At 39.8% G+C, this 22,205-nt stretch overlaps 1 protein-coding gene across 2 annotated transcripts in view; it reads right to left on the bottom strand.

Moving 5' to 3' along the window:
- Positions 1–17,145, bottom strand: part of LOC126998773 (gastrin/cholecystokinin type B receptor-like) — a 144,992-nt gene extending 127,847 nt beyond the window's left edge. For both annotated transcript variants that reach the window (XM_050860802.1, XM_050860803.1), the window contains exon 1: positions 16,878–17,145. The gene's annotated coding sequence lies outside the window, so the exon portion shown is untranslated. The remainder of the gene's footprint in view (positions 1–16,877) is intronic.
- Between the last annotated feature and the right edge of the window lie 5,060 nt (positions 17,146–22,205).

Here is a 22,205-nt window from a genome sequence, read left to right as displayed (position 1 = left end):
GATAGGAAAAGGTAAGGTGTTGGAATGATTGAAGGAGATGATGGAGGGAAAGATGAATGTAGGAGATTAACAGAGGGAGGGATGAAAGGATGAAAATGATAGAAGGAAGGAACGAAAATATGGAACAAGAGAAGGAAGTAGGATAAGAAGTAAGGAATAGAGGAATGAAAAGAGAAGGATGGCGGGGATTAAGAATGAGGGAATAGCAGGGAAGGAAAGAAGGGAAGAAAGCAGAAATGGAGAAAAGAAGACACATGGATGGAATGAAGGAAGAGACGTAAGGTAAGAAATAAAGAAATAGAGGGAAGAAAGGAGAGATATACGCATGAATGAAGAAAGACAGTGATTTGGGGATGGAATGAAGAATGCAGGGAAGGAAGTCAAGAATGCAAGAAGGGAGAGAAGAGATAGGTAGGTAAGAGGAAGGAAGGATGTAGGATGTAAAATGAAGGGCGGAAGGATGAGAAAAGAAATGGATGAAAAGATTGTGAGAGGCATGGATGTAAAGATGAAATAAAGAGTGCAGGGAAGATAGTCACGAAAGCAGGAGAGAAAGAAAGAGGGGTAGAATAGATAGATATATAGTATGGTAAGTTAACTATCCTCGACGCTGACAATTATTAAGGGAAGGCTGTTAATGGCCAAATCCTGCCAGCCATTCTATTAATCACAGCTCGGCATTGTAGAGCGAAGACATGACTTATTGGAGCGCGAAGGTGATTGATCTCAAGCGACAAACACTCAATTAGCGTCACACACACACACACACACACACACACACACACACACACACACACACACACACACACATAGATGAGCAACAACAATAAAGGGAGATAAAGAACAATAATAAGAACTAAAACGAGAGAAAAAGTGAAGAAGAAGAAGGAGGAGGAAGAGAAAAATGGAGGAATAAAGTTAAAAGAAGGAAAAAGAAAGAGAGAATAGAAGAAAGAGAAGGGAAACTAGGGAAAAGGAAGATAAAAAAGTAAAAATAAATGAAAAAGAGAAAAAGGAGAGCTTACCCCCCCTGCGCCCCCCCCCACACACACACACGCACGCACCCTTCCTCCCCTCCCCCCCTCCCCCCGACAGACAATCACATGAGACGAGGCAGTCAGTCAGTCGATCGCCTTCGCTTGAATGAGTATTGCGTCTCACTGATATTAAGTAAACAGCGGAGAATTCGATAACGTAAGTCTGATAATCTGTCTTATTGGATAATGTAATGGTTTCCCAGTTCAATATTCATCGCTAACTTTACGAGAAAAATCGGTCACCCATGGACATACTTATTTTCTACTTTACTAACTTTTATTTACTTACTTTACTTATTTTTACATATTTAGGTTACTTACTTTTTACTTTCTTGCATACTTTACTTACTTATATATCCTTTTCCTGATCTGTAACCCCTGAGCATAAGTGAACAGAGGCCTGGAACCGACATCCTGGAATGAAACGGAACTGGAATCTTCTCAAAGCCTCTGTGTCTCAACCCTTCCAGAACCTCATTAATTGGACATACCGACTCACTCGATCGTATTTTATTCCTCATTCTTATGTTTTTCTAAGTTCCTCTCTCGTCCACTACCTTTATTTGTTAAGTTCGATGTTTATTCACGACTTCATGATTAATACCAAAGAATACTGTGATTGATGGTATTGCTGTCTTTCCCTTCCTTCCCAATACCTGATCTTATGTTACTCTATTACCTTCATTCCTTTTCTTTCCTTTTCCTGCTTTCATTTATTTCTTCTTTTGATCTTTGTTTTTCTAGTTTCTCCATTTTTCTTTTTTTTTTCTTTTTCTCATTTTCCTTCCATTTTCATCTATCATTCATCACCTAGGAAAAAAAAAAAAACTCGCAGCGATTAACCTCGACTTCTAACTCTTTTTAGGAGCAATGATTAGCGGGCTTTTTTTCATTATTGATTCCTTTTATTTATGCCCTTGAGCTGAAAAAAAAAAAAAAACTCGACTTGATGCGAATACCAAAAGACGTTAGTCATTATTTTACTCATCTCGTTTACTTTATTCATCATTTACTTCACTCATCTCATAACAAACTATATCGTCCTTTCTTTCCCTTGCTAATCACTGTTCTTACGTCACCTACCTTCCTCCCTCATCCATAATCCTAAAAAAAAGAAATACCAGCCATTACGTATTCCGAACTTGACCAGAATTCAAAAGATCAAAGTACATTTTCATTATTTTTTTCTCTTTTCCCTTCTCTTTTCCTATCTTACAGCTGTTCGATAAGCAATTCCTTCCCCGTGGCGCCATCTTAATCTGTCTTCCTCCCCGATACTGTCAGAGGTACAGGAAAAAGCAATAGGAAGAGAAAATAGGGAAGAGAAATGTGAGAAGCCGTAGGAGGAGAAACGCCAATATCTCTAGGTAGGCAACTCATCCTTTCCCTTACATAGCCTACTCTCCCTCTGCTGCCTCCTCCTCCACTTCCTCTCTCTTCACTCTCCTCCCTCAAACCACTTCTATAATATGTCCCGTCACCCCTCCACTCCCTACACCCCATCACCAGACTCCACTGACCTCCACTCTATATTCCCTCCCAATGCTCCTCTTTCTTTTTTTTTTCCTTATTTTTTCGTTGTACTTAGCAGGTGAGAAAAGGATGAAAAATGTGATAAACTAAAAAATAAAAGTGTGTGTGTGTGTGTGTGTGTGTGTGTGTGTGTGTGTGTGTGTGTGTGTGTGTGTGTGTGTGTGTGTGTGTGTGTGTGTGTGTGTGTGTGTGTCTTCTCTCATAACTTTTCATTCTTTCAACTCTCCTTTTCCACTTCTTTTCATTAATATCTACTTTTTTCTCTTCCATTTCCTACTTTCACCTTCATTTCTTTTATTTTCTTCATTTTCCTTTCATCTTTATTTCTCCACTTTCCTCCTCCTCCTCCTCCTCCTCTTCCTTTCTTTTCCTCGTTCCCCTTCTTATTAATCTTCTTCTTCCTCCCTTTGTTGTTGTTATTGTTGTTGATACTGTTGTTGCCCTTTTCCCCCTCCTCCTCCTCCTCCTTCTTCCACGTTTCCTCTCCTCCTTCTCCTCCTCCTCCTCCTCTTGCACCGCCTTATCAGTCAAGTCCAGGAGGCACAGGGAGCTAATAATTAAAGGTTGCAATATAGGCGATCCAATCGTCTGATGAAGGCGATCCAATCCTCTGATGAAGGCGATCTGATCCTCCTCAGTATGTGCGTCTGATCCTGCTATTTATTACGGCAGGATTAGATCTTATTGGTCGGCCCATCTCGCTGTCTGCCTGTCTGTCTGTCTGTGTGTCTGTTTGTATATGATTATGTAAGGTTGCTTCTTTTTATTTTCTTTCCTTCTTTTTACTTTCTTTTTTTCTTTTTTCTTCTTCCTCTTTAATTTTTCTTTCTTTTGTCTGTCTTTTTTTTCCCTTTTTCTTTTGTTTTTCTTTCTTTTTTCTTGCTTTCTATCCGTATTCCTTCCTTTCTTTTTTCCTTCTTCCATTCCTTTCTTTCTTTTTCTTTCTTTTCTTCATATTTTCAATCTCTCTCTCTCTCTCTCTCTCTCTCTCTCTCTCTCTCTCTCTCTCTCTCTCTCTCTGTTGCGCTCTCCCCAAGACCAAAAATATCCTTGTAATATTATCCGAGAGTATATTATTATAAGAAAAAGGAAAACGGAAGCGCGCCCGAATTTAATATCGAGGCATAACTTTACTATTTTCTCTCCCCACGAGCATGATGAAGCGGCGGATGAGTCGAGAAGCGAACTTAAAACTTGGACCGTAAATCGAAGGAGTCCTAAGTCAAAAATGTTTTCCCCTTCTTCTTCTTTTTTAGTCTTTCTGAGGTATGAAATGTGTGAAAAAAAGGGATATGCAAACGTTTTAGTAGCCTGTTGTTTAAGTGAAGAAAAAAGCTAACACAGGGAATCCTTCATTGCTTCTCTTTATTTTTTTCTCTTTTTTCTTTCTTTCCTTTTTACTTTTTTTCTTTTCCCTCCCCTTTTTCTTTCTTTGGTCTGTCTTTCTTGCCCCTTTTTCTTTCTTTCTTTTTTTCTTCCCTACTTCCATTCTTTGTTCTTTTTAATTTTTTATCTTTCTCTCAAATAACACAAAAACGAATATGACAAATTTATCTGCAGGTTTTGTTCAGTGTTCAGTACGTGGCTTGAAGAAGAAAAAAAAAAAAAAAGAAGCTAAGCATGGGAATAACTTCATCAAAAACACATACGAAAAAAAAAAATCAACACAAAAAAAAGAAGGTGAAGGAAAAGTAGAATTCCAAGGTAACTAAAATAAGAGAAAAGAAAGAAAAAAGCACAAAGGCAAAGTACAAACAGCAACCTAACTCATTAACTCTTCGAATCTAAGCGCAACAAAGCAGTGTGCAAGCGAAACGGAGCTACAATGAACCTTCGATAAAAGGCGCAAAGTCAACACAGCTGTACAACGCGACTTCATTATTAGGACGAGGCGAAGAACGAGGAGGAGGAGGAGGAGGAGGAGGAGGAGGAGGAGAAGGACGACGAGGAGGAAGAGGAGGACGACGTTGATGAGGAGGAGGAGGAGAAAAGGAGAAGGAACAAGCGAAAGGGAGAGGAGGAGATGAAAAGACGAGGAAGAGGAGGAGGAAGAGGAAGCAAAAGAAGAGGATGAGTAGGTGGAGCAAGTGAGAGAGAGAGGTAGAAGGAGACTAGATGTAGGAGGAAGAATGGAGGAAGAAAGAAGGGAAAGAAGGGGAAGAAAAAAAAGAGACAAGAGAAAAAGGCGAAAGAAGAGTACTAGAACAAGAAGGAAGAAGAGAAAGAAGTGAAAGAAGGGAAAGGAAAAGACGGGTTAAGAAAATGAGGAAGAGGACGAGAAATAAACTAATAAGAGGAGGAAGAGGACGAGGAAGAGAAGAAGGAAGTGAGAGGGGGAAAGAAGGGACAAAGAAAAGAAGATGACGAAAAAGGAGTAAACTAAAGGAGGAGAAGGAGATGGAAGAGGAGGAGGAGGAAGAGGACGAGGAGGAGGAGGAGAAGCAACCATGGATACGGGAAGGGAGGGACAAGAAAAAAATAAAGGAGAAAAATCAGCGAGGTAACCTGCTTTATTAGTCTAACATTCGCCGAGGGACAGAAAAGTTAGGAGATTAGGAAAAAAAAGAGACGAGAAAAAGTACACAGAGGAGGAGGAAGAGGAAGAGGAGGAGGAGGAGGAAGAAGAGGAGGAAGAGGAAAGTGATGTTGTTATTGATGATGTCGATGAAGAGAGGAAAAAGGGTTTAATAAATTTTTCAGAGTATTTAAGCGGTGTGTGTGTGTGTGTGTGTGTGTGTGTGTATGTGTGTGTGTGTGTGTGTGTGTGTGTGTGTGTGTGTGTGTGTGTGTGTGTGTTAAAGAGGACACTTTGAAGGCAAGTAAACAGTGAATCATTTCATGTGAGAGAGAGAGAGAGAGAGAGAGAGAGAGAGAGAGATTACGTCTACTAGAACAGGATGAGCTTGGGGTTACACTCTCTCTCTCTTATAGAGTGTGAATTACTGTCAACCCTTCTTTGCCCTTCTCTCTCTCTCTCTCTCTCTCTCTCTCTCTCTCTCTCTCAGGAATGTATATCAATAATTCGTCAACATAATCTCACGAAGGGTGTCGGAGACGTTTTCATATACAAAGGGAAACTTACTTGACGTGTGTTTCTCTCTCTCTCTCTCTCTCTCACGCACACACACATACACACATGACCCTCACATCGCTGCGTTATTTAAACACACACGGCTGTAATGAGGTCTCAGGTGTAACCTTTACACACACACACACACACACACACACACACACATGCACACACGGAGCAAGACTGTTTTACGAAATATGAATTGATAAACCTAGAAATGAAAATAAAGACAAAAATGCATTAAAAAAATTAATTAGAAAAGGAAGCAAGTCAATTTAAAACAGATTTACTTATCGGAGGAAGGGAAAAGAGAGAGAGAGAGAGAGAGAGAGAGAGAGAGAGAGAGAGAGAGAGAGAGAGAGAGAGAGAGATTGACTAATAGCACTAAATCAGTCAACTAATCATGCTGAACACTCTCACTGATTGACTGACTGACTGACCTGACTGATTGGCTGATTGACTTACTCATTGACTAACTAATGCTGGTTTTGGTGTGATTATTGTTTCTTTCACTTTTGGTAGTGTTAGCGGTGTATATAAGTACATTGTGGTGATAGAGGTGGTGGTGATGATGGCGGTGGTGATGGTGGTGGTGGTGGTGGTGGTGATGGTGGTGGTGGTAGTGGAGGTGGTGTAATGTTTCTGTTTGTTCTGATGTTTGAGGTGCTGTTGAAGTGGCTGTTATTTGTAGTAGTAGTAGTAGTAGTAGTAGTAGTAGTAGTAGAAGTAAAAGTAGTAGTGGTTAGGGTGGTGATAGTACAGAAAGTTTTCACACACACACACACACACACACACACACACACACACACACACAAACCCAAACACAGCATAAAAAGTGCAAAACTCAATGAGAATCTTGAAAGGAAAGCTTGAAAGGAAAAAGGAGGGACGAAAAGAAAGATAAAAAAAAGCAGAAAAAATAAACGTAATCAATTTTTTTCATTCACTTTCATTCTTTATATTTTCTCTTTGGTGATATGTGATTAGTTATTTTTTCTTTCGAATTAGGCGTTCATCAATCAAAGCTCCCTGTCTGTCTATTTCTATTCTAATCGACAAAGTTTCTAATCACTAATCTATTTATTAATACGAAATGGTGAATATCTAACAAACTTCTTTAGTGTTATAGCTGTGCATCAATCTCTTTCTATTTGTTTACCGTCCCATCCATCACTTTGTTTTTCCTTCCTTTTTTTTATATTTACGTGACAGTGAAGGAAATAGCGTGTGTGTGTGTGTGTGTGTGTGTGTGTGTGTTTCAGCCACAGAAGACGAGTATTTCGGTATATTGTCACAGAGAGAGAGAGAGAGAGAGAGAGAGAGAGAGAGAGAGAGAGAGAGAGAGAGAGAGAGAGAGAGAGAGAGAGAGGTGAAAGAGGATAGGACAGATGATAATAGACGAGGGGAAACGTGAGATGAGGGGAGAGGGAGAAGCATTGTAATCTGGGAGAAGGGAGAGAGAGGGGAGAGAGAGGGGAGAGGGGAGAGGAGAGTGAGGGGAGAGGGGAGGGGAGAGTGAGAGAGGGGCGTGAGGAGAATAGAGACATTGGTGTGCGGAAGAGGAAAGGAGGGGAGAGGGGAGGAAGAAGGGAGGGGGGAGAAGGAAAGGATGGAAGAGGGGAGGAGGAAGGGAGAGGGGAGGAGAAAGGGAGAGGGGAGAAGGAAAGGAGGGAAGAGGGGAGGAGGAAGGGAGAGGGGAGAAGGGATAGGAGGGGAGAAGGAAAGGAAGGGAGTGGAAGCGTAGGTGTTGAGGTCAAAGGACAATGAGGGAGAAGAGAATGATAGTGAAAGGGGAGAGGAGAGAAGAGGAGAAGGGGGAGAGAAGGGAGAGGGGAAAGAGGGGAGTTGGACGTAAACAGAATACACAAGAGTGGGAGGGAAAGGGGAGGAGAGTAGGGGAGAAAAGCAGTGGAGGAGAAGGGGGAGAGAAGGGGCTAAGAAGAGGAGAGAGTAGGGGAGGAGAAGGGGTAAAGAAGAGGAAAAAGAGGGAGGGGAAAAGGAGAGAAAGGATGGGTGTTAAAATAGGAAAAAAGAAAAGAAAAGGGGCGATAGGAAAATGATGCTTAGAGGAAAGAAAAGATGAAACGTAGATAGGAAAGGAAAGATGAAAGGAAGGAGTAAAAGATGAAAGACAAACTAAAAAGAGAAGTGGATTTATAGAATGTTGAAAAAAGAGAACCAGAAAAATGAGTGGAAGAAGAGAAAGACTAAGAGAAAGGAAGGAAGAGGAGGAGGAGGAGGAGGAGGAGGAAGAAGAAATTGATGAAGGGAGATTGCGAGAAGAGAGGAAATACTGGAAAAGAAAAACGGGTTACGAAAGTGAATGAAGAAGAAGAGGAGGAGGAAGAGGAACAGGAGGAGGAGGAGGAGGAGGAGGAGGAGATGAAGGAACAGGAGAGTCAAAGAAAGTGCAATGAAAGAAAGAGACATGAAGGGAAGAACATCTGATGAAAGGAATGGAAATGGAAGGGAAGAATATGAAGGAAAATGGATTAAGAGGGAACGAAAGGAAAGGGAGAAGGGAAAAGGTGGAAAGGAAGACAAAGGCAGAGCAGAAAAGGAGAGAATATAGTTAAGTAAGAAAAGGAAGAGAGGGGCAGGAGATAAAAAGAAAAAATATAAGAAAAGGGAACGTGAGGGAAAGGAAGGGAAGGGAAACTAAGGAAATGGAGGGAAAGGGAAACAAGGAAAAAAAGGAAGGAGAGGGAAGGTTGAAGAGGAAAAAATGGTGTAAATATCGGGGAAAAAAAGAAGAATGGGAAGAAAATAAAGGAAAGGGAAGGAAAGGGAAACTAATGAAAGGAAGGCAAGATAAAAGAGGGTAAGGAAGGAAGGAGGGAAAACAGGATAGGAAATACTGGTGTGTTATTAGAAGAGAGAAAATAGAGAAGAAAAAGAAATGGAAACAGAATAAAAGGGAACATAAGGGAGGAAAAGGGAAGGGAAACAAAGAGGAGGAAGGCAAGAGAAAGGAGGGGAAGGAAGGGAGGACAGGAAAACAGAAAAGAATAGTTTGTCATTATGGGATGGAGGGAGGGAGGGAGGGAGGGAGGGGAGGGAGGTAAGGGGGAAAGAGATTACACGAAGGTCAGAGGAGAAAATGAGAGAAAGGAAAGATGGAGAGAGTGAGAGAACTACAATATAGGGAAGAGGAGGAGGAAGAGAAGAGATAGATAAAGAAGGAAAGGGAAGGATAAGAAGAAGAGGAGGAGGATAAGGGGGTGAAAGGGGAGAGATAAAGGGGAGGAAGAGAGTGAGGGGTGTGCCCAATATGTCGTATATCTATATTAATGACCAAAACCTCAATGTATTAACCGGCCATACAGTCCCGAAGGAATAGCTTACACACCTCTCTTGTTCTTCCTTTCCTTTATAATCCCCTATTTTCTTATTTTCTTCCTTTATTTGTCTTCCTGTATTTCCCTTATTCCATTTTCTTTTCTTATTCCAATATTGTCTTCTTTTGTTCGTCTTCCTTGATTTCCCTTCTTACATTCTCCTTTTTTTTCATTTTCCAACATTGTCTTCCTGTATTCTTCTTCTTTCATTTTCCTTTTTTTTTCATATTCCAACATTATCTCCCTTTTTCCGTCTTCCTTTATTTTCCTTCTTTCTACTTCTTTATTATCTCTCTTTTATTCGTCTTCATAAATTCCTCTCTTCCATTCTTTTTATCTCCTTATTCTCTTATTATCTTCCTTTATTTGTCTTCCTTGATTCCCCTCTTTCATTATCTTTTATCTCCTCTGTTTCCTCATTATTTTTTCTTTATTTGTCTGTCTTTGTTTTCCGTCTTTCATTCTCTTTTCCTTCTGATCGCGTTTCTAGTTTTTTTCTAGTTTTTTTTCTGTCATTTCATTCACTGCTCTCTCTCTCTCTCTCTCTCTCTCTCTCTCTCTCTCTCTCTCTCTCTACTTTCCCTCATTTATCTCATTCTCTCCCTCTCTTTACCTTCTCCTTTCCTATCACTCTTCCTTCCACTTCATCATTCCTCTCTCTTCCCTTCGTCTTACCTCTCACATTCTTTCTCTGTTTCTCCTTTCCTTCATTTCTCTCCTTCTCTCCCTCTTTTAGCTTTGAATTAATCTTTCCCTTCATCCGTTTTCTTTTGCCTATCACATCTTTTCTTACCGTCATTCTCCTTCTCATTATTCTTCCTTCTCCCGTTATTAACTCTTTTGTCTTCTCATTTTCTCTATCTTTCCAATCACAAATCCAGGCACCTCATCTTTATAATTATCTTCCTGTTATCTTTCTCTCCCTTTTTATCGTCAATTTCCGTTTATTTCTCCATCTTTTCCCATCTCTCTCCATCTGCCCTACTTTCCAATCTCTCCCCGCAGCTCCTCTCTCTCTCTCTCTCTCTCTCTCTCTCTCTCTCTCTCTCTCTCTCTCTCTCTCTCTCACTCACTTAATTACCCTCCCTCTTCCTCCCTTCATCCTTATTCCTCCATTCCCCCCCCCTTTTCTCTCTCTCTCTCTCTCTCTCTCTCTCTCTCTCTCTCTCATTACTCTCCCCCCTCCCTCTCTCTCCCTCTCTCCCTCCTTACCTCCCTCTCTCTCCCTCCCCTTCCCTTATCTCTCCTTATCAAGCCTCGAGACAGGGCTGATTAACGACTTGCCATTCTATCTATCACTCTGCGCAAACACGTCACTCTATATCTATCTATTCTATTATTATCTATTATCCTCGCTATTCCTCCCCTTTGTTTGTTTGTTTGTTTGTTTGTTTGTTTACTTTTCGCTAATGTTCTCTATGTATGGCAAGTTTTTTTTTTGTCTGATTTTCATTATTTTCTTTTTCTGGTTTTGTCAATTATTTCTATTTTGTTCGTCTTTTGATTTTCTTTTTCTTGTTATTCTTTCGTCTTTGTTATCTGCCTTTTTTTCTATTCTTCCTTTTATTCGCCTCTTCGTTTTTCTTCCCTTCCTTATTTTTTTTTACCTTATTAGCTCGTTTATTTCTTCTCGTGTTTCCTCCCTTCGTGTTTTTTTTTAGGTCATTCTCTTTCTCTGCCTCTTTTTTGTTTATTCCTCTCATTCGTCTTCTCGTTTTCCTTTCCTTGTTTTTATGCCTTCTCTTTTTCTGATATTTTTTAAACTATTCCTATTTTTTTGTTTTTTTGTTCCTCCTTCAGATTCATTTTCGTCTTTCCATTTTCCCTTTTCTATTTTTTTGCCATTCTCTTTTTCTGCCTTTTTCAATTCTTTCATTTATTTGTCTTTTTCGGTTTCCTCCTCTCATTTTCAATTTCGGTTATGTACAAAATTTTCCCCTTAGTGTATTTCAATATTTTACCTCCATCCTTAATTAACTCCAAGCACATCAGTTCATTCTCTCAATAATAACAAATTTACACTATCCGTTAATCGTAATTAGCCGATGAAGGTAAACCTATTTTTCACCGCAAACAGAACCACATTTCCCAACCTAAAAATAAGTAAAGAAATAAGAAAAAAAATATTGAAAGAAAAAAAAATGCAATCGCTTACTTGTTAATGATCTGCTTATCTCTTTATCTAATTAATCTATCTATCTATCTATCTATCTACCTATCTAAGTAAGAATGGTTAAATTTTCCTTCCACACATCACAAAAAAGGACAAAAAAGTGAATAAATAAAATAAACACAAAAAATATCTATACTTTGCAGGACTGGCTACTAAATTATACGCCCCTATAACACACACACACACACACGCACACACACATTTTTATCAATTTTTGCGTCACTAATTTGCCGTCAACTTCAACCAAAATGTTCCAACTAAACTAAATAACATGTGCTCCCTCCCCTCCCCCCCCCCTCTAAAAAAAAGTATGTATGTAGCAGGGTTTTTTTATTCACCCCAGCACGTGTCTCTCTCAATGCGTCCCCTTTTAGCTTGATGCAAATGTGTCCCGCGGAATTAATTATGTATCCATACGTTTTTCAGTGTTTTGAGTTGAGTATGTATGTATCTATGTGTGTGTGTGTGTGTGTGTGTGTGTGTGTGTGTGTGTGTGTTAATGAGGCTCTTTCAATATGCAATAGGTTACCTGATTATATACCTGTTTACCTGTCTAACAATCAATCTGTCTGTCTATCTCTTTACCCGCCTATCTATCTATCCATTTATCTATCTATCAATCTATCTATCTATCTATCTGTCTATCTTTCCATCTATCTATCTATTTATTAACTTATCTATCACTATCTACCTTTATTCATCAATCAACAAACTTATCTATTTTCTATTTATTTATTTATCTCGATTTATTTGCTCGTTATTCAAGTTAAATATTTGTTTCATGATTTGTGTTCTTGTATCGAGATTAATTGTTGTTGTTGTTGTTGTTATTGTTGTTGTTGTTGTTGTTCTGGAATGATGTAACTATTCCTGTCTTTCTTATATTTGTTGTTGTTGTTGTTGATACGCGAGCATTACGTTCCCCACGGGCAAGAATGACAGCCAATATCCGTCCTTGACGTATACGCATCATTACACACACACACACACACACACACACACACACACACTCACATTTATTTACACGCACAAACAAATAGTAAGAATATTCAAGCTCAAGAACTTTTCCAAACACAACGTTACATTTAGTACATAGATAAGCCGGTATACATGTCGAGGCTGCCAATCCATCTCCATTCATCTCTCTCTCTCTCTCTCTCTCTCTCTCTCTCTCTCTCTCTCTCTCTCTCTCTCTCTCTCTCTCTCTCTCTCTCACCTGTTGCAATATGCATTAGTCTACCTGAGCCCTGATGTAGTTTCCGCATTGAACGCTTATCGATATTAGATTTAGTATACAGTGGATAATTCATTTTGGTGGTTGTCCTGTGGCACTTAGCTAACCAACGGAGGAAGTTCGAGCCCCGTGGATGGAGAACATTGCAACGAGGAAGGAACTGAAGGATATGAACCACCTATGATCTTCTAAGGTTCACTAGGAGTCTTGTAAGGCGGTGAGTTAGTAGAGGACGCAGATCCTTTCCCCGGCGTGAGAAGTAAGAGTGAGGAGGCAAAGGCAAGCTGATCTGTCTACTCTATCCCCTTAATCCCTTCACATTCCTCCTTCATTCCTTCATTCAGATCTGTCTATCCCCTCAACCCCTTTACACTTCTCCTTCCTTCCTTCCTTCAGTTCTGTCTATCCTCTCAACCCCTTCACATTTCTTCTTCCTTCCTTCATTCCTTCATTCAGATCTGTCTATCCCTTCAATCCTTTCACATTCTTTCTTCATTCCTTCATTCATATCTGTCTATCTCCTAAATCCTTTCACATTCCTCCATCCTTCCTTCATTCCTTCATTCAGATCTGTCTATCCCTTCAATCCTTTCACATTCTTTCTTCATTCCTTCATTCATATCTGCCTATCCCCTAAATCCTTTCACATTCCTCCTTCCTTCCTTCATTCATTCATTCAGTTATTTCAATGCAATCCTTAAATTCCTTCTCATTTCCAAGAGACGGTGTTTATTTTCTTCCGTAAAGACCTAATACCTTCTTCCTCTACAGTCTTAGGAAGGATACTGGAACATAATGGAATATAATGCGACTTCTTACACAAAAGCCCTTTATAATGACGTCTTCGTAGCCTTAAGTAATGGAACAGAGATGGTGTATTTGGGATTTGTTCGTTATTTCGTACGTGTTGTATATATGAGAGCTCCTGTCGGGGGAAAATTGCTATCCGGAAACACTGAGTTGAAGTATAAAGGTGAGCTGTAAAATAGAATAGACTTAATTAGTTTATTCTTTTACATATCGACTTTTATTTCCCAGTCCATTTTTTTGTATCGGTATCAAGGGAAGTCATGATAAAGGAATATTTAAAAAGGGAAATTAAAAGGAAGGGGAAGGACAAAAAGGAGGAGGAGAAGAAGGGGGAAGAAAAAGAAGATAACGAAAGGAATAAAGGATGAAGAAGAATTTTAAAAGGAGAATGTTAAGTGGAAGGCTGCAAACAAATTCCCGGAAATAAACAGAGTAAACAACAACAAGAGCTCACACGCACGTACCTGCCTGACTTCAAAGTTAATTCCATGTATACAAAAACTGCCAATGTTGAAAGTGGAGTATTCGTTCGTGACCCAACCTCCATCACTACCACCTCCACCACCACCACCACCCACATTCCTACCTCCACCACCACTACCCACAGCCATACCTCCACCACCACCAGCCACATCAGTCCACAGCGTAATGTAATGTATGGGGATGAGGCCTTGCATAGCGTGTGTTGCCTGACCCCATGAAATAATTGTATGAACGATGTGAAAATTGTTTAGCAGATAGATTGAGGAATAGTTATTTTTTATTTTGAATTTTAGTTTATTTGAAGGCTAACAGTATTGTGTGTAGTACTGTCGGAAGCTGAATGTAACTTGAATGTAATCGTTTCCTCAAGCACTGTAGTAAAAATATGGGAAAGAAGAATATTAAAAAAAATCGTCCTCGTGATATGAGTTACGAAATGATGGTAAAGTAGAGGTTCGCTACTCTCTCTCTCTCTCTCTCTCTCTCTCTCTCTCTCTCTCTCTCTCTCTCTCTCTCTCTCTCTCTCTCTCTCTCTCTCTCAGAACACCAAAATGCCAGCCCGCAGTAAGCAAAAAAGAAATTAAATAGAAGAAATTATAAAAATATTGATATTGACAAAAAATATTTATACCAAAGACAAAAAAACGTCAGTGGGGCGGAAAAAAAAATGTTAATGGTTCAATGAATGAGTGAATGCATGAATAGCTAAAAAAAAAAACATTGAGGAATAGAAATTATATACAAAAAAAAAAAAAAATCTGTGAACTTACCAACAAAGGACTTAAGAATATTAGACTTCATATTGCGAGAGAGAGAGAGAGAGAGAGAGAGAGAGAGAGAGAGAGAGAGAGAGAGAGAGAGAGAGAGAGAGAGAGAGAGAATAACCCTAACCTAAATCTCTTCAAGCCATACACACACACACACACACACACACACACACACACACACACACACACAGAAGCCATCAACTCTTTTTTTTCTTTTCCCTTCCTCTCAGAAATCTTCCCATTCTTCATTCCATTTATTTACTGTTCCTTGCGTTTTCTTTTCTTCCCTTCCCTCCACTTCCTTTTCTAATCTTCTTTTCATTTGCTTCTCTTCCCTTCTTTCTGCATTCCTTTTCTCCTCTGCAGTTGAATTTCTCTTCTGTATCTTCTCTCTAATTCTTTCTCTCTACTTTTGATTTATCTCCCAACGTCTATTATTTTCTTGTGCTTATATTTTCTCAGTTAGTCCATTTTTCATTCTTTCCTCTTTCGCTTCCTATCATTTCTTATTTCTCCTTATTTCGTCTTTCCCATTTTCTTTTTTATCACGCTTCTTCCCTTCCCTATTCGTACTTTACTTGTGGTTCCTCTCCTAACGCCATTTTTTCTTTAGCTAACATTCTCAGCGTGTCTATTTCTTATTCTTTCTTTTCCTTGCCCACCATTTTTGTTTCCTATTACTGTCTTTCGCATCATTTTTCTTTTTTTAACATGTTCCTTCCCTTCCTCGTTCCTTCTATCCTTTCCTGCCCTTCTCTTTCCTCTCCCTACTTCTCCCTTCTTCCTTTTTCTCTTTTCTCTTTCTTATCTTTCATCTCCCTCACCCGCTGATCTGTCTATCCTCTTAATCCCTTCTCACATTCCTCCTTCCTTCCTTCCTTCTCTCCTTCTTTCCTTCAATCCTTCAGTTTAATCCTTCATCTCCATATCATCTCACATCTTTGCCTCTCTCTCCTCTCTGGCCTTTCTCTTTCTTCCTTCTTCATCTTATACCATTCTGTTTTTTTCGTTTCCTCATTCCCTTCATTCGGGTTATTTTTCCCTTCTCTTATTCCCTTCCTACGCAATTCTCTTCCTTCCTTTATTCTTTTCCGTTCTATTCTTCCCTTCCCTTCTTTCGCGTTCTTTTACCTTTCCCTTTTCCCTTCCTTCTCGTTCCCTTCCCTTTTCTTATTCTCTTCCTTTACATATTCTTTTCTTCCTTTATTATCCCCTTTCTTTCCTTCCTTTTCTATGCGTGCTCATCCCTTCTCTTATCTCCTTCCCATCCCTTATTCTCTTCCTTCGTTGTCCTCTTCTTCCCTTCTTCCCTTCATTCGCACACTCTTCCCTTCCCTTCTTCCCTCCCTTCGCATTCTCTTCCTTTCCTTTGATTCCCTTTCCTCGTTTAACATATTGTTAGAATTTGTTGGATGAAGGGGTGGGATACATACACGAGAGAGAGAGAGAGAGAGAGAGAGAGAGAGGAATTTCCCTTATAAACACTAACCCAGAAGCTGTCTACGGGGAGTGACTCAATGCTTCAGCTGCTTCGAATCTTGGCGCTCGCTACTACGCGCTACTTCAAACCACCCGATATGCTTTTTTTCTTTTGCTAATTCACTAGGTTCAGGTTACTCATTAGTGGCTCCAGGTTATTGATTTGAGGGGATCTAAGTTACTCTATAGTGGGTTAGGTTAATGTGGGTTGGATTACATTATTAAGTAGCAGGGCGGTTAAGTGGGTCCAGCCAGAGGTTCGAATCGGAAAGTTTTTTTTTCGAATCACACATGACAAGTCTAAGGCTCTTCGTCTCATCAGCTCTCCTCCTCTTACTGATAGTCTTCTACTTCTCAAATTCCGCCGCCATGTTGCCTCTCTATCTTCTATCGATATTTTCATGCTGACTGCTCTTCTGAACTTGCTAACTGCATGCCTCCCCCCCTCCCGCGGCCCCGCTGCACACGACTTTCTACTCATGCTCATCCCTATACTATCCAAACCCCTTATGCAAGAGTTAACCAGCATCTCCATTCTTTCATCCCCTTCACTGGTAAACTTTGGAACAGCCTTCCTTCGTCTGTATTACCTCCTGCCTATGACTTGACCTTTTTCAAGAAGAGTGTAGCAAGACACCTCTCCACCCGAAATTGACCTCTCTTTTGGCCACTCCTTAATTACTTTTATCTTTTATGGGAGCGGCGAGTAGCGTTTTTTTTTGTACCCTTTTTGTTGCCCTTGAGCCGTGTCCTCTGATGAAAACAAACAAATTTTGAACAACATAACAATCAGTAGTTTAGATACGAAGTTCATGTATCCCCTTATAATCTACTATATATACCACAACAAAAGATCAATTCAAATATACCACTCAAGTGAAACATAACACTACCCACTCAACATAAACTTTCAATACCAACATCAACAAAAATCACAGCACAGTCCTACTCACCAACAAGCCAATCCTTTTCCTCCTCTTCCTCGACACTCCTTATGCAACAGCCACCGAAGTTAAACCGCTCGCTTCCTTCACTAAACTTCCAAACTCAGCCACGCGCGGGAGACTAACACCACATCAAGGGCGACAGATCAATCCAACACGCACCGTTCCTCCCCCAAGCATCCTCCTGACGTAAAGTTCTCAGGGGACGACGAGAAAAGAGACAGGGGTACGAAGGTGGCCGGCTGGTCTGCATGCGACACACCCTCCCGCCACGACACTCACGGGGTAACTGAGCTGGACGGACGGTCAGGCCACGCGAAGCACCTGTTAGTTTATGGCGTGGCGGGGGGTCGGAGAGAGAGAGAGAGAGAGAGAGAGAGAGAGAGAGAGAGAGAGAGAGAGAGAGAGAGAGGGGGGAACTATATGATAACTTGACGTATTTACAATTTTTTCTTATGCCCTTGTGTTCTTTTTTTCTATATTTTATCAGAAAGAAACAAAACAAAATTAATGTAGAATAAAATATGTAAATACTAAAATAAAACGAAAACTGATTAGGTCAAGCAATACCACTTTTTATTATTATTATTATTATTATTATTATTATTATTATTATTATTATGACCCGCTGTAAAAGTGACAATATTAGGTTCGTCATCATAATCATCATTATCATCATCATCATCGTCATCGGGCAAGAGTGAGCGATTCCGAAACATTTACTCTTCCCAAGAAATCAATTGAAAGCCTCCTCCTCTGCCTCCTCTTCCTCCCCTCTTCTTCCTCCTGCTCCTCCTAATCCCAACCTCTTTCTGCTCTCAGCCCTCCTGCTAGCTGTCTTAAGCATCCTCTCCTCCTCCTCTTACGCCATTCTCCTCCTCCTCCTCCTCCTCCTCCTCCTCCTCCTCCTCCTCCTCCTCCTCCTCCTCCATTACCTAATTACATTTTCTTTGATGTCAAGATTTCCTTTTTTCTTATTTTCCTGTTTCTTTTTTTTGTTCATCCATCTCCTTATTTTATAGTTTTCCTGCCCTTTCCTTCTCCTCCTCTTCCTTCTCAGCCTCCTTCAGTATCCTCTTCCTCCTCCTCCTCCTCCTCGAACTTTTTGAAATCAGTGTCTACCATAATATAGTCTCTTCTTCTACTACTACTACTACTACTACTACTCTCTCCTCTCCTCCTCCTCCATACCTTCAATCCTTCCATCCTCCTTTCATTGCAATCGATAAGGGCCTCCTGGGTACTGTAGATTATGAGATTATCGTCCTAATAGAGAGTAAACACAGGAGCGGAGGAATTATATTTATGGAGAGAGAGAGAGAGAGAGAGAGAGAGAGAGAGAGAGAGAGAGAGAGAGAGAGAGAGAGAGAGATAACACTGAAAGGAAGGAGGATTAGAGAGAAGACAAAGTGGAGGAATGATAGTTATGCGAGGAAGAAACGGAAGAAGGGAGGAGGAGGAGGAGGAAGAGGAGGAGGAGGAGGAGGAGGAGGAGGAAGAGAAGGAGTAAACTGAAGTTCTGGAATACATACCCCGATAAAGGATAATAAAAATAATAATCATAATAATAATAATAATAATAATAATAAGAAGAAGAAGAAGAAGAAGACGAAGAAGAAGAAAAGGGAAAGAAAAAGAAGTAGAAGGAAAGATAGGGACGAACGAAAAAGAAAAAAAAAAAAGAAAAAATCAGACGAAAAAAGAGGAAGGGTAACAAAAGGTAAAGATGAAGAAGGAAAAGGAAAACAAAGGAAGACAAAGGAAAATAAAAAAAATAACAGGCATGAAGGTATAAGGGAAAAAAGTAAACATTACTTGGCACACACAAAAAGATTGAATTTCGTTGCTGTTTACCAATAAATTCCGAGAGAGAGAGAGAGAGAGAGAGAGAGAGAGAGAGAGAATAAGAAAGAAAATGCAAAGTAAAAGACAATAGAAATACCCAATACACCTTTGAATATTGAAATAAAAAAAAAAACATATTGAACAACATAACTTACTTTCCTTCCATACATGAATGAGAAAGCAAAAGAAAAAAAATACAGAACACATAAGAGCGAAATAGAAGGACTAGGTAGAGGAGGAGGAGGAGGAGGAAGGGGAAGAAGAGGAGGGAGAATTTCTGAGCTGAAGTGACCGGGCCCTTTCTTCTCCTTGTCAATATCAGGGTAACAGAAGAGGACCAATAATCGCCCATTCTTCCGTCCCTTTTCGCGAATGACGAGAAGAAGGGAAGGAGAATGAAGGAGACTTGAAAGGGAGAGAAGAGAGATGCACAAAGACGAAGGAGGAGGAGGAGGAGGAGGAGGAGAACAAGTATAACGATAAGAAGGAGGAGGAGGAGAAGGAGGAGGATTAGGAGAAGAATAAAGGGGTCTAGAGAGAGAGAGAGAGAGAGAGAAGGGTGAGCCGAATAAGCTGCGTTCACCCCCCTCCCTCCACCCCTCTCCTTCCCCTCCACCACCACCACCGCCACATCTGACATTTTCTCGACCTTTTCCTATTTATTTTTATTCGTGGTCTATTTTGGTCCCCTTTTGAGGCACGGCACGCCTTCACATCATCTCGCATCCTTCCATTCTTCTTCGATTTTTTTTCTTTCTTCCCTTGCATGTTTTCTTTTTCTTCTTCTTTTTCTTTTTCTTCTTCTTCTTCATCTTTTCATCAGTATTTTCTTCGTGTGTTTTGCTTCTCCTTTTTCTTCTTTTCTCTAACTCCTTTTCATCAGAGCATTTTCTTTTAACTTCTATTCTTTTTCTTCCTTTTCTTCATGTTCGTCTCATCATTCTTCCCGTCTCCAACTTTTTTTGTAACCTTCTTTATTTTCTTCTTTTCCTCTCCTTTTCTTCAGATCACATTCTTTTTCTTCATGCTTATATTTTTCTTCTTCATGGGATTCTTTTTCTTCAATTCATCTTTCCCTTGACCGCCTTTTTTTTTTTTTTGGCTATCTTTTCTTCAGATCTCCTCTTTCTTTAACGCCTTTTCTTCTGCATACTTTTACTCTGTCTTCAATATCTTCGTCCTCTTTTTTTTCTTTTTCCTCTTCATATCTTTTCCCACTTCATTTTCTTCATATTTTCCTTCTACTTCTTTTCCATTTTAGTGAGTGAATGGGTTGACTGACTGACTGACTGACTGACTAGCTGACGTCCTGACTTACTAACTGGCTGACTAACTGACTGACTAAATGACTGAGTGAGTGACTGACTGACTAAATGACTGACTGACTGATTGACTGACTAACTGGCTGACTGACTGACTGACTGACTAACTAAATAACTAACTAACTGCCTGACTTACTAACTGGCTGACTAACTGACTGACTGACTGACTGACTGACTGATCACCAACTGGCCCTAAGATAACCCAACAAAGCATCGCAAACTGTTATCATTTCGGCCCAGCAACACGTAATAAAACGAGTCTGCAAATATTCGTTCATTTACTATTATATATTTCGCATGTGTTCTTTTCCACGAAATCATTTATCTGCATATAAATATTGTTTTCATTTTCGATGCGACACAAGGTTACAAAAAAAGCTAAGCCAGACATTGCATTTTTATGATGACAATTATTATCAAGGTGAGTATGTATATATATGAATGTAAATTAGGACGATAGATTGTTGAAACATTTATCATTCTGTTTTTTTTCACCATTTTCATTTTATTTTTTATCTTCTTTTTCTTTCTTCTTATTTTTTTCCTCTTCTTTAATTTCTTCTCCTTTTCTTTTTCATCTATTTCTTCTTCTTTCCTTCCTCTTCTTTTCCTTTTCATCCCCTTCTTCTATTTCTTCCACCTCTTCTTCTCCTTTTCTTTCTCTTCTTTTCCTTTTCTTCCTCCTGCTTTTCTTCTTCTTCTTCTTCTTCTTCTTCTTCTTCTTCTTCTTCTTCTTCTTCTTATCATCATCATCATCATCATCAGCAGCAGCAGCAGCGGCGTGATGAGGCGCCAGGTGTTGAAGATTATTTTTTTTATTATTATTTTTACCGTGTTGGGTCCGGCAAATTAATGATTTATTACACGGAGCCTGGTACCCCCCACCCCACCCCACTCTCTCTCTCTCTCTCTCTCTCTCTCTCTCTCTCTCTCTCTCTGAATTACCGAAAAAAAAAATGTATACTTTCTATTGACCAAATATGCGATTAGCGAATTCAATTCTGTGGCTTAATAAACAATGAAGGTAAAAAAAAAAAGAAAGCAAAATATAAGTAAAAAAAAGTAATGCCTCCCGACCCTGAGCTTTATTAATGACGACTCCCCAACTGTTTATATTCCCCGAGGCAGTTAAAAAAAATGTGCAAAAAATATTATCACCTCAATTAATCATGTCCACCGCTGACATACGTAAGGGCAATAACAGCATCAACAACAACAATAATAGAAGTAGTAGTAGTAGTAGTAGTGGTGGTAGAAGTAGCAGTAGTAGTAGTAATAGTAGTAGTAGTAGTAGTAGTAGTAGTAGTAGTAGTAGTAGTAGTAGTAGTAATAATAATAATAATAATAATAATAATAATAATAATAATAATAATAATAATAATAATAGTAATAATAATAATAATAATACCAACAGTAATAATAACCCGTTTTAATTCCATGTCGCTGCGGAATGATCTCTGCAATAGCGGGCAAGGTATGAATGTATGCGAACTAATTAATGAGGGAATGATACAGGTGAGGAGAGAGGGAAGCAGGTGGGGAGGGAGGGAGGACAGGTGTGGAGTGGAGTGGATTAGGAGGTGGTGGTGGTAGTGGTAGTGGTGGTAGGCGGAAAGAGAGAGTGAGATAAAAGGAAATTATGGTAGCAGTGGGTAGCGGATAGCGAACATTTTATTTTTGTATGCTAAAGGAAAAAGCTCAAAGGCAAAGCATAAAACCAGCAACAGAAAAACCCGTAAACGCTGCTCAAAACGGAAGGAAAAAGAACGAGAGGGCTGAAGAGAGGTCAAATTCGGGCGGGGAGGCGTCTTGATACTCTCCTCTTTAATGTGTTCAAGTCTTAGGCAGGAGGGAATACAGACGAAGGACTGTGATAATGGTGATGATAGTGAGAGGTAGGTAAGGGAGGTTAGGTGTGTGTGGGGGCCGCGTAGAGGGAGAAGAGGTGTTAGTTAGAGAATGGAGAAGAGGCGGCCTATGATACCGAGGTAGGCTGTTCTGTAGTCCCCTTAATTGATGGTCTTTGTAACTTTTTCTCACCTATCCGCCGCCTTCCTTGTGTGTTATCATTATTTATTTATTTCAACAGCAATCGAGATAACAAAAAATGGAAAGGGCAGTGGAGGGAGAGACGTAAAAACTGAATGTTAGTGAGTAATTTAATCTATTC

This window comes from Eriocheir sinensis, chromosome 15 (assembly GCF_024679095.1).
Source record: "Eriocheir sinensis breed Jianghai 21 chromosome 15, ASM2467909v1, whole genome shotgun sequence".
Classification (NCBI taxonomy): Eukaryota; Metazoa; Arthropoda; class Malacostraca; order Decapoda; family Varunidae; genus Eriocheir; species Eriocheir sinensis.
This window is presented reverse-complemented; position numbering and strand designations above follow the sequence as displayed.